The sequence below is a fragment of the Stigmatopora nigra genome, chromosome 4 (genome assembly GCF_051989575.1).
Source record: "Stigmatopora nigra isolate UIUO_SnigA chromosome 4, RoL_Snig_1.1, whole genome shotgun sequence".
NCBI classification, from domain to species: Eukaryota; Metazoa; Chordata; class Actinopteri; order Syngnathiformes; family Syngnathidae; genus Stigmatopora; species Stigmatopora nigra.
In genome coordinates this window covers 5638395-5652611 of record NC_135511.1, presented here as the reverse complement: position 1 = coordinate 5652611, position 14217 = coordinate 5638395, and positions in this window count along the sequence as shown.

The window sequence follows — 14217 nt, the reverse complement described above, 5'->3', positions numbered from 1 at the left end:
TGCAATCCTGTTATTGATATAGGGGAAAAAACAACCACAAAAAACACTTGTTTACATTAGTTCAACGGCCTCATCAGCAATAAAAACTTTTTCAACAGCTATCTTTTGCTCAGAAAAATAGAGAACTGTAGTATGTATTTGGAACACTGTTCTTGTAATCCTGTCATGTTTTATATATTTTAAATTTTGAAAAATGTAATGGAAGTGTTACCATTGCTCTTTAAGCATATCCAAAACTACTACAGGTAGTTTAAACCATAAGAGTGAAGGGCTATTTTTTGTTAAGATTTTTTTTTTAGCTAGATGGTCCTCATATTGTGGAACGACCCCGGCACTCCTAGGGTTGTAACCTTTCACCCGAGAGGCTCGACGTCTGCCACCCGCCCTGACAAATCGTCTAGCAAAATCCACAAAATAGCGCCGAGCTCCCAGCGTGAGACTGCCCCGGTTCCGAACACATAATCTCATGCTGGTATAAGTCAGTAAAGTGTGATTACCATACTCCCACCGGATCTGCACAATTGAGAAAAAGGGGTGAAAAAGGTGGACAAGAAATAGAGAGTGGTAACGAGAAGAAGAAATGGAAGCCAAAGCTTTTTGTGTTCTTTCATTCAGTCAATTATGATAGATGAGTTGGCCTTTGAGCTGGTTGGAGTTCTCCCAACACAAGAGAGTCCTTGAGGGGAGCGCAGACCCCACATACATTGCTCTTTGCTCCAACATTGCACGAGCAAGACTCTTATATTCAACATAAATGGAGTAAACTTAGCTATAAAGTTGTGTGAGTAGTCCGTGTGATAAAAGTAACATTAAGCATGAAAAGATGAAGACGTGGGAGAAGTTATGGAAGACTAAAGAAAAGTCAGCACACTGCATTTCTCTGGCACGTCTCCCTATTACTCCTTTAAAGACATTCAGAGCTTTGCCTTAGGGGTATGTGGGTAGATTTGGGGGAAGGCTGAACTCACATCTACCCCAAAGGCACTTTACAAACTCACTCTGAGATCAAAACAACTTGTGAAGCTCACCTCCACCAAGGGGAGGTCTTAAGTGAGACAAGAAAAAAGAAAAAAAACATCATTTCCATGTTAAATGAATGCTTACAAATCTGTTCCGCCCATTAACATGTATATTGCAGTAACAGTTTTGGTAATAATTGTGGATGACATGGCTCTGCTAGATTTGTCATCCAGTAGTAAAATGATTCCCACTTGTTCTGTCAAATATCTTTGAACAGAAAATAACTTTCAATCATTCCTAAAGCTATGCTATCAGTAAGCAAGATCATGAAGGTATACGTGGATTTGGAAGCATTATCAAAGAACATGTAAGTAGCGTAAATGCTAAAATACCACAAATATCACCAACTATTTACGTGCAGTACCTGTGAATTCATGCAAAAAAACTGGCGATGAAAATTTTTCAAGGCTTGCCTTTGTAGCTTTATAGGGTTATTCTGGATCTCCTGCATCAAGTAAAAATAAACAAAACAAATTGCCTTTTTTTAACCCCTTAATTTTAAAAACGCCTTTCACAAAATGCTCTCTGTTTTTCAATATCAAATTCCCCAAGTTGCCTTTTATTGCTAGTCAGTAATCTCTTCAAAATGGATTGGGATGTAGATTTTACATGGCTATAATCCACAGTCGCCTAAATGTATGGGCATTTGTGCTCTACAAATTGGCTCAGTGTGATCATTTCCTTACTCCAACACACCAAGGTGTATATAGCGATGGCAAAGTACTACACAGTGCCACTGTGCTATAATCCCCACCCTTGCCCAATGGCCCAGATTAAATCCAGTCTTTGATCCGCCCCCTAATCTAAGTAAATGGGCTATGGGTTGAGGGTTGGTGCTCCACTCTGCCTGCCAGCAATATTTTTACTAGCTTCTTTCCTTCCTCTCTTTTCTGTCTGTTTCCTTGATATACGGGGGATATGGCAATTGAAATCAGCTTTAGGGTTGCTTAATACAGAAGCGGGCAGATGTGGGCCATTTAATGCCTGTCATGGTCAAAGATGATATCAATAGCTCTTTTTGTCACAGCTTCATTGACGTCAATGGAGGAGCAGCAAGTCTGCCAGAACTAGACAAAGCATACATTTTTAGATTCGCTTGGAGTCCTGTCTTGCGTCTGTCCGCCTGCACTCGGCACATTGACACACACTATTTATTGTAACCACACAAATGGGAACAGAGTGAACATGTGTTGCTTGTTTGAAACGTCTTAAAAGTGTTGTTTTGTCAGGTACCCGTGTAATAGACGTTTGCAAATTGTAAAATCAACGTTAGTGACAAGCCCGTTTGAAGTCAAGTGTGCCTCATTCCCTCTTGACTGTGCTTTAATGCTACAGTGAGCTTGATTTACTGCCCATCTGTAGGCATACAGGCACTCTTTGACCAAACACACACCAAATGAGGAGACTTCATGTTGTTTTAGCTGTTTAGTAATTTAGCAGTCTATACCTACAAACCTCTGAGTTATTAGAAGTATTTCTAAAGTATAAATGCTTTACAACAATATGCATTAAATGTAATTAGTCCTAACACAAACAAGTAGCCCAAATTGATGGCTTCAAGATTGCAGTATAATTATCTTGGTCTTAACTCTTTCGGTGCCATTGATGATGTACATGTAATTTTTTTTGTTTAATAGTAGATGTCCCATCCATTTTAACTGGGATTGTATATCTATCACCGTCAATGGCAGCGATGGAATTCATATCAACTGCGCTACTACTTCTTTGATACTTTAAGGACAACATTGCAACTTTGTCCATCCAGTTTAAAGTATAAGTACTCTGTTTCATCTGAAGCAGTTCATTTAACAAAAATATTTACATTTCTAAAAAAGAATATTCATCATTTTAAATACATCTTACATTGCTTAAATGTAATTATACCCCCAATTTGACCCAGGTCACCGTCAAAGGCATTGATACATTCAATGGCAGAAATCTGTGACAATAGTTAAGGAGCAAAGATAATGAAATATTATGAATTAATTAATTCTCCAAAGGCAATACAGAACTACTGAAAAATTACAATATCAATTAAAAGTGATGGATAAGTCTGCACTGTGAAGTATAAAACAAAAAAAATACACAAATAATTTCTGTCCTATGGAAAAGCATTCATGAACACAGGAATCAGCAGGTATACAAAAAGCCTGTTGACACCAAATGGTCATGTGAATCCAATGGATGTTAGCAGTAACATGGTAAACATGATTAATTTCTTAGTAGTTGAACAATCACACCCCAGCCACCCGCTTAGGTTAGTTAGCGCAGCGGTATGCTCCAGAGAAGCCTGCATACACAAGCACAGTGGAAGTGCTGAAGGCAGGCAGTCATGAGTTTTTTTGGCTTACTTTTTGGCAGCAGTTGACCAATTATCGCTCCTGTGCAAGGTCCAGATCACCGTCTTGTCATGCATGGTGGTGGAGTGTGAAATGCGCCATAAATCCGGGGCGTGCCCCTCAGCACATGCGGGTGGCACAAAGTTCGTCCTTACACTTGAGTAAATTGTAAAGCAAGGCATTACAAATGATGCATAGCCTCTTATAGCCATAGGTTGACAATCATAGATACTCGGTAATCAGTCTTGCGTGATTGCATCACATTTCCCAAAGTAATGGCCATAGATCAATTATGAAATGGTTTTCTCCGGACTGATTATAATAGCGCGTGTGCTCTAGCGAGCTCTGCCCTAATGGCATCCTGTGCAAGTATCTATTCTTCTTCAAGTGTCCTCAAAAAATCACGTATTGGGTATCAAAGGAAGGTCAGGAAGGGTCATGGGTCCCCCTTGCTGCCTACTGATAAAGGAGTCATTAGTTTAGGATTATCTACAGGTAAGTGCGGAATGGAGAGTTCAAAAGGTTAAATAAGGGTGAAAGGTCACATAATTTAGACTTTGATGACAATCAGGTCTTTAGTGTACTCTTGTTTTCTGATCATACTTTGTTTTTCTCGTGGAGATTTGTTTAAGACCTATCTATATTCATGGGAATTCGTTAAACGATATTGTGTCAGTGTGTCTAAGGAAAGGTCAGTATTGATGTACTCTATCAGAGTTGTCGTACTCTCCTTCGCCGCCGGCCACTTTATAGCTATGGTTTCCTACATAGAGCCATTTCTCAGCCGTTCTATATAGTAGTTTTAAATATTTAACTGATTTTCTTAACTATTTTTCACTTAAATGTTTTATTTTTCCATCGTTTGAATTAAAGGGAAAAAAAGAGAAAGCAATGATATAGTTTATATTTCTTTATTTAACTAATTGATCTTTGATTACAAAATATCCAGGGAAAATAAACAATACATTTTCTTTTATATTTTAATCTAGTGATCACATTACATATTCTCTGAACATGAAGTCGATTTACTTTGGCGGGCCACATAAAATGAACCGCCGGTTTTTACACCTGTGTATTATACGTATCGGTCCTTCAGTGTGGCTATTCACCAACTGACGTGTCAGCTGCTCACCTCTGACCCATATAACAACAGTTTTATGGCCTCCAAGTCTGTTTAAGAGCAGATAGATGGTTTTCCAATCAGCGGAGCATGTCCCCAACTTACATAGCAGTATAAATAGTGGGCTAGAATCTCCACACTAACACCTCTAAGCGTCCTATCGTTGACTTTTAGTAATATGAATCTGTATGCCAATGTGTGTCAAAAGACTTTGGGTGGTGTGAAGGTTGTCTATAATGCCAGCTCATTTCAAGCCCCGCCTCTAAACTGGCTGAAGGTCTTTTCCCTGACTTCCTCCTGTTCACTGAAATGAGAATTGTATCTAAATCACTTGGCATGAAAAAGATGCAAATGAACACTGTGTGCGGGTTGTTGTGCTCAAATCCAGCCAAGGTCATGCATCCAGCTGTCAGCTCGCGTTGGGGACTAATCGTTTATGTGCCTGCACCACTCTGCGCCCATTCCTTCATTCTCTGGGTGTCTGTCACACACCTCTCCCTATCTCTTTAATTCACTGTCTCGCATTTTATCACTCCACTCGTTCTGCGTCTCTCCTTTTGTGTGTCTCACCTATTTTCACCCTTCACTTTACTTGTTCTTTCCCCAATGACAAAACCCACTTATTACATCTCGGGTAACGACTGTAAGAAATAAAATGAATGAAACTTACTACTGGTTAGGCTAATTTAAGATTTTGAGGAACTTATTTTGAGTGATACTAAATCATTTTGTTAACTCTTTCAGTGCTATTGACGGTGATAGTTTTCCAATTGTGTGGGCTCTTTCATTTTTTTGCTGTGAATTTAAATTAGTTTGGCATTATTCGACCTTTTATCATTTTGAACTGGGACACTCCTTCCGAGTTCAAACAAATTGGACTTCCTTGGCCTTCAATGTAACTTGCACAACTTGCATGATCAAGCTTTTGGGCCATACATAATTCTCTCAGGAAACATTTACTCACTTACTTACATTTATTTATTTTGTATCATACTAAGTATACCATAATTTAATTTGATAAGTTGTTGGAGTTTAGCCTCACTTATCGTTGGAGGTTAGCCAGTCAGTCAGGGTGTTTAGCTCATTTGTCTGCGTACTCCACTCCCAGTATAGCAGCTTGCCTTATTTTCTTAAATTGACATCAAGTTTACCTAAAAGGTTCAATTTGTTGAAATAAAGGCCTTCCATTGACAACAATTGACACCTAAATTCATTTAAGAGGACTAGCTGTCATGGACAATACAATTAAATAAATCAAAACATTATTAAATAGATGGTCAGATTTGTTATTAAATAAGTAAAATTAGAATTAAACAAATAAAAGTCTTAATAGATTTGTTATTAATGTATTAACATGTCAAATCATTTAATATAAAACATTATTACATTTATAATGGCTTTAATAACAATTATTTTAGTTTTTTATTAATATTTTATTGACATGTTGCAGCAATTTATTTTATCTGTCAAACTCGCCCATCAAAGTCATTCGGTGGGACTAACATCTGATTGGTTACATCAAGCCAAGATGGACAGTCAAGATGTTAGAAACCAATCTTCCTGGTCTCCATATGTAAACAACTAATGACATTTTGTTAAAACTTTGATTCCCATTTTAATTAATTTATAACACTTCTAATTATTTGAAGACGTGTTTACACATTTTATTCTGTCCTAGTTGTCAAAATTAGATTTCAAAAGACTGGGGGTTTAGCCAGCCTTAATAATACTCACTTCCCCTTTGAAAAAGAACCAAAGTGATAGAGGATACCTATGCAATCGATTCGTCAGAGCTTGTATCTTGGATGATTCACAATGCACTTGTGTTATCGAATTAATCCGGTTTACAGTGCAGTTGAATCAAATGCATAAGTAAGATGGCTGAAGCCTTAGCGATGATGTGAATTTCGAGGCATTTAAATTGGAAATTTGGCAGTTTTCCAAAATGAATGCTTCAAAAACATTTAGGTGACATTTTTTGGATTTCAGGACTTAAGGGTGGTTGCCAGGAGTCCCGGAGTTTGCGTTGCTTGTCTGGAGTGAAATTCCAGAGACGTTGGCAGCTCTGTGACATTGACGGGTCTAGTAGTCCAATTGAATTTGACTGGTAGAAAGAACGTTCATTCGCCCTTGACGCTCAAGATAAATTGGACGTCTAACACCGTTAATGACAGTATATGAGTTAACTGCAGTCCAGTTTGCTCAACATAACTGAAGTCCAGATGTTAAGACACAAATTTTTCTTACATCAAATCTTCGAGTGAAATTGGTTGACGGGAAATTTTGAGTTTAGCCAACGGTTTTTGTTTTCATTCAAGTGTGGTGACCCACGACAGATGCCTAATGTTGTTTTTACTCCAACAAAACACATCCAGAACAATATACTTGGTATATTGTTCACACTTCTGGTATCACAGTCATGGCCACCGCCGTCCGTGCTGGTCGAAACGCCAGTCAGCCGTGTCAATATGCGGCCGCTAGCAGGGTTCAAGTCCTTCGAAATGTGAATCGAAACAGCTGCCTCTAATCACTAGCACAAGCTGGGCTTAAGGGCCTCTCAGTTTCACCCCTCATCTGCCTGGAATTTTGAATTTCCTGAACAGAGATCAAATGGCAGCTCGAGTCAGTGAGACCTTTGATATATGGACACCCATCTTGCAAGGGCCTTCTGCATCGGGATTTACGCTTGACAACACACTCGGTGTCACCTCCGTTCCCGACGGACGATCAGCAAACCTGGAAACATTGGGCCCCTTTGACAACCTCTCTCCCAAGCCCCCAGAGTGCCCAGCAGTTATTTATTAAATTTGTTGTGCCCACCGTGCTATGGTTTCAGAAGACCACTTAGTTTTGGATTGCACTCTGGATTTTTCAATTATGTGGTTCATTTCACCTGCTTGTGGTCCTCCCCCCGGGATCAAGGGCACAAGAGATCACATTTAATTATTCCAAAACAAGGGTGCTCAGGCAGACCCATGACATCATAGCCCCCACTCATCTTTTCCTCCATGTTTGCTACTAAAATAAGCAACATTAAAGAAAAAAGACACTGAACATTTTCTTCCTCTGGCAGTGATTGTCACATTTCTCATGTGTCAATAAGGGAATTTGTCTCCCTACCAGGAGAGTAAATAAAAAGGCGGATTATGGAATTTCCAGAATTCCCAGCTTGTTGGCTCTCATACGGAGCGAATTAGTGGTCACTTTGATTGACAGGTGCTCCTGTGTGTAGCTAGCGGCAGAGAAAAAAAAGATGGGAAATGATTATATCCAAAGTAATAAGAGTGGGCTGCGCATGGTACACAAAAAGATGCTATCTCAAGTTGCTGTGCCCTTTGGATTAGAGGATATTAGAGGGTCACCCTCCTACAGTTAAACCTGTACACACACTTTGTGCATGTTCCCATTGAATCATCTCATGAGTCGTTTGGAAAATGGACTACTGTAGTACCAACGCTCATTGTGAAAGTACCAACTATGAGATATAAATCATCATTTTTAGACTTAAATATTCTATTCAACTGGAAATATCTTTAAAATTTTAGCAGTGAGATGGAATGGAAAAAAATCAAGTTCTATATATTCATCCATCTTTCAATCAATCCATTTTCTTCCACTTAAGTGAGGTTGCAGCAGCTTCATCAGGGAAGTTTACCTCTTTTTTTACTTATATTTTTATGAAATATGGTGATTTTACCCCATTTACTGAAAATAAAATGAATTAAAGATACTCTTTTAAGAACTGATGTTAAATAATATGTTCATTGATTGTGTTCTGTTTTCTTGAAAGAGTCAATAATGTAGACCACCCAACTCACATGGATTGGACATTTGCTAGTGACAAATATTTTAATTCAAGGCATAAAGATGAACCGAATCACATATATGGACGTCAATTAATAGTCGCACAGAAAAATACTAATGGTGAAATTTTGTCTACTCCAGTCATCATTTTTCAGTTTTTTTTCGATACTGTTTAGAGTCCAAGTCGTTTTACCAAAAGCGAAGGGCCATATATAGTGTTCACTATGTTTGTGATTTAAGACTTTTTGTTTTTCTTAAAATCAGACGCAACTCCACAACAATGATGAACAGTTGAACACATGACACTAGGATTTTCACATAGGGAGTGTTTTAAATTCTTACTTCCCTAATAAATCAGTCTAAGAGGGTTTATATTTGGACACTTGACCTGGGAAATGTATATTAGTGCCAATAAAGAGATACTAGCATGAACTGCATGAACAGTGTTTTGATATAAAAGTTAATTTCAAAGGAATATTTCCCCCACCCTACTAATTACACAGGTCAGGACCGAAAAAGGTTTGGTGTTTAGACAAAAATGTTCCAAGCGTGCAAAGTGACCATTCCCTGACCCTGGAGTATGGGACCTAGCATGACCCCAAGACAAGGGTTTGGATGGTCAACTGCCGGTCACTGGCTCAACTGGGGATGATGGCCCCTGTGTGAAAATGTGATGGAGGTTGTATATGTTTCATACATTCATCACATTGCACATAATTTGATATGCACAAAGTAAAAATAAATAAATAATCAGAGATTGATTGAAAGTTTGAACTCCTTCAACTAAATAAAAAAAAACCTACATTTTCACTTGCACTAACATCGCAACCTCACCCTTCACGAGACTAACATGTGAACATCACTCAATGTCTGTGCAAGGCAAGCACCCAGATCATCAGAAACACCTTTTCTGGCCCCAAACATGACCCTTTTTTACTAGAGTCAGGTTAACGGGCTCCAGGGCTTTAACACTGGATGAAAAATGGACCAGAGACAGCGGCGTATGCACGTGTGTGCGTGTGTCGGCACCGACGCTTTTTAAAAAATATGTTTGAGTGTGAAATATGTACGGCTAGGCTTACAAAAGGTACTTGTGGAGGTTATACAAACAAAAGAGAGGGGTTATTTATCCGCCTTGTAAATGATGGTGGTTTACGTCAGATCCTTCCCACTCTGGTCTGATCTCGTTGGGTTTTACCCTTAATATCCAACCCACGCAGAGCGAGTGATACACCAAGAAGTGCATTGTGCTAATATGCCTGTCACTGAAAACCCCTGTGGCCAAACTCTGTCAGTCTAAAAAGCTCCAAGTCCACCTCCACAGATGGTCCAGCGGTACTTAAGAATTCACCCCCAGGGTTTTACTGCACTGTTGTGTGGATGACTGTCACTGCACACAGAGCATGTGCTTTAAGATATGGGAACAGCATCCTTGAAGAGCTCTCATGGCCTGGCACAATGAAACGTCTCCACCCCTACTTAAAGAAAAGGATAGCTGACATGCCCCTCTTTTATGATAGGCTCGAGCCACCAGCTGACCTTACAGAAAATACAGATACTACTAACTAATTACGCACACAAACACTATATAGTTCTGATGATTTACCACCCTGTAGCCAGAAAAGGAAAACCAACCTCCACCGGTGCTTTACAAAAGCTAAACTTCCAAGCACAAAAATCAACATTTGTTTATTGCCTCTGTTCTGGCTGATGCTCATCATCCACACATTATACCACCCTCCTGGCCACTTCCCTGTAGGTTTATTAAGCAGAAAAAGTGTAAGTGTTCCTGAAGTCAGATTTACATTACAGTTCTAGTGACACAAATGTTTGCTTTTTTTCCCACTGCCACATTTTTAATTCAGATATGGGTCGTAGTATTCTAGAGTGGAATAAACATGTGGAATCAAAACTCATCAAGTTAGATTTGCAAATTTGAGGTGAGTAACTTGAAAATTAAATAATAATAATTCATATTAATAGTCACTACATTTGAATTTTGATGTAGACCTACAATCTATATGCAGTGTTGTTATGACTGTAGTGTGTGTGCACATTTTAGCAAAGTGGGTGTATTGTGTCCCTCAGGCTTGTTTAACTTGTAAGAAAACAAAAATAATTATTGTTGTTTGTCTTGGTTCATGCTGGTGACGAGGAAGAAGCCACAGATGAGTTGTATTATTCCCTGGAGTCAAATGACATACTCACTGAATGTGTACTATACATGTCTGGCTCATTACTGTGTGTTTGTACTGTAACAATGTATATTAAGGAAACAAGTGTTGATTGACAGCTGACAGCATCTGGATAGGTTCCATTGTGGGTCATAAACAAGCAGTGGGTTGAGTTTATAGGAGTTAAGGGGAGTGACTTTCGTCAGTCTCTCAGTCTATGCAGGTCCTATGGTCAAATGTTGTTGATACAACTTGAATCAAGCCTGTGTGTGTCGTATCCAAACATACAATTTATCATATTATAGATTGACATTTGCATTTATTGTTGTCATTATGCCTTGTAATTGGGCTGGCAACCAATTCAGGCTGTATATTACCATAGTTGGCTGGGATAGGATCCATCACCCCCCGTGACACTTGTGAGGTCAATGAGGAATCTTAACGGCATTTTTTTTGTAAAGCATTCATAAAGGGAGATGGCTCTCCAGGCATTAGAGTTAGTTTTGTTACTTCGTTTGTATCATCTGCAGCTTTACAGTGCAAAGACAAAGTCTTAAATTTACTGTATATGAAAAAGAAACTAATAAAACAAAAAGCATGACCAAATCCTGATGACAAATCATTGCTCTTCATACTGCAGCAACTCATTACTCCAGACTCAGTTGTTTGCAGTAATTGTGAAGACTAATAGAATAATTGGCTTGATCTTGTAATGGGGGTTAAGAGACATAACCTCAACTAATGAGAGACAGAGACAAATTTGCGACACATAATGAATTTTCTTTAAACAATGGCGCATTGCCACCTGGAAAGAAAAAAAAGCAGTTTCAATGAAGTGTGTCTGTATCTCTTCATGACACCCTTTAATGAGGTGAATGTGTTGTGAGATGAGTTCACGGGCCATGTCAGGGCACTTGTCAGCTGTGCTTCATTGTGCTTGGAGATTATCAGGTCAACGTTGATGCTTCACATCACTGCTAGCCTCAATTTGATTTGATTCACAAGATCACTGAGGTTACCTCCGAGGTGGAGGAGTGCTGACCTTCACTATGTTGGATTCATTTTGACACGGTGAACCTGAATTGGGCCCGACTGCTGCAATTTGTCTGTGTTCATAAGTCGTTTTTCTTAGGATATTGGAGCTCTATATATTTCATGGTTCTTTAATCGAAATCAATCCATAAAATAACCACTTTTTTAAAGTATATTTTACCAACAGCGGTTAATGGGGATAGCACAACACAGCACTGCGTGTTATGTTCACAGACACAGCAGGTGTTGAAGATTTATGAATTACATTTTTCTCACTCAAAGAGGTAAAGCAGCTCTCTATTGCTAGGTAAGAGCATGTATGATACTGAGTAGGAGTTGATCCTACCTGAACTGTGAACCATAAATATTAACATATACATACTGGATTGCTTAGTAGGATGCAAGTGACTTAAATCTTTAAAAAGCAAGTGACAATTTTTAAATTAAAAATATAATAATTGCTGAACCCATTTTAATTGTTTCACATAAAGGGTAACACATTTTGGGCCATCCTGGCCACAATTGAATCTGAACCGCTTACCCTCTCAAGGGCTGAGGGGAAGCTTTTTTTCTAAATTGTAATTTTCTCTAGGAAGGGTAAATCAATATTTTGATATAGTTGCAAAGTTATCAATATTTTATCTATCTATATATCTATCAATCTATTAATTTTCTCCCGCTTATCCGAGGTCAGTTCATGGGAGCATCAACTTCAGCTGGGAAGCTCAGAATTCCCTCTCGCTCTACACCCTAGACTGGTCACCTGTTCACATTGAACACAATTAAACTGGGAGACCTGGCTGTGAATGTTCATCTTTGGGTGCCCATTCAAAATTGAATCGACTTAGTGCCATCATAGGCAGTCAATGTGTTAAATGAGTTTCCAACAAAGGTGTAATACTACCCACACTGTACCTGTTTTCTATCACACAGTTATTGACTGGTGACTAGTTCAATATCTCGTTTCCTTTTCACTCATAGGTCCTAGTCTACTATGACATTTGAAGGAAGAAGTAGAAAATGCAATCATGGGGGCGTACAAATGCCAGCATCCATAGGCTGGAAGAACCATGCATAGGTGTTGGATATCATTTAGTGATAGTTTTTTTGTTGTCGTTGACAAGATAAAAGAAAAAGGTGTCCAATGGGTTTGAGAGTTTACAACTCCAGCAAAATATCATAGCAGGTCTCCCTCTCACACACACTTAACTAAGGGAGAGTGAGGGATTAACAAAGATAGGCAGCTGTTTGTTCATTTAGTCTTATCTGTGTGTGTGTATATGTGTGTGCACGTTTGTGGTTTATTAATAGAAAGTTTTTCTTACCCAGCTGTCTCTTTCAAGATGAATGCTGCATTCCATGGCTCCTTCCTTTGACCGGGGGTGCATCTTGGAGGACACAGTTTGTATGAGGGTGAAATCAGATCAACAAAAAAAAGGCCAAATTATCATGATCTGCTAGAGACAATTACTAAAAACTCATAGGGTAACATAAAGATATATATGAATATATATATATATATATATATATATATATATATATATATATATATATATATATATATATATATATATATATATATATATATATATATATATATATATATATATATATATATATATATATATATATATATATATATATATATATATATATATATATATATATATATATATATATATATATATATTTATATTTATATTTATATATATATTTTTTATTTCTTTATTTTTTTTAAATTTTTTATTTAGTATTATTTATTGGGGGGAGGGGTTACACTACACGGAAGTGGAACACAGTCAATTGGATATTTCATACTTTTTTAACAAGAAAAAAAGTGAAATGTGTGTGAGAAGTCAATATACACATGCCTCATTAACTGTAGGTGAATCGACCTCTTCAACTCTCCACTTGCAACCATGTGGGGGTCCATCCCTGTTTACTGGACCCATCTAGGGTCAACATACTGCAAGGATACATAAGTTTGACATCTTAGCATGACTCATCGACACTTCGTCACAAACCTTTTGCCTCAGGGGGTCTTCTGTGTCCTTCTGTGCATTCAAAAACAGATCCATTCTGGAAGGTGTACACTTGAAAACATTCTTCGCATATCTCATTGCTGCAAACATGGACACACATTTCCCCCTGCCCTTGCCCTCTCTAACCCAACATATATACAAGCAACTCCCTCCACTCTTGTCACCTCCCGTCTTCCAGACCAAGGTCAGCTGTCCAGGCCCGTAGCTGTTGATGTAGAAGCTTTGACCCAACATGGCCACCTCTGTCTCTTCAGAGAGATTAACACAAGGCAGGGACACAAAAACGGAGCCCAGCACGGTTCTGTGTTATCCTAGCCCACTTTCTCTGTTCCTACTCTCACTTTTCATTCTGTTTCAGATAACTCCTGGTGTCTGCAGATGGGGAAGCATAGCAAGACCTGCAAATCGAATAGGCCTGGCAGACAGATATGTAAAGACTAATGGGGTATGATAGACCAAGTGTATGCTGTGTCTCTCGTCCAATAATCATTGGATTAATTTTATCTAAGACAAACAATTAATGGAAGCAAAAGAAAAATTTGACTGTAATCTCATTCCAGCTCCAGCTCATTGATATGTGCTGTCCCTTATATAATAAATGAAATTCTCAAATTTGTCATTCCAGAATTAGAGGATGTCTGTCGCTGTCTCCATATATTGTTAAAAACAGCATTTCAATAAATTCT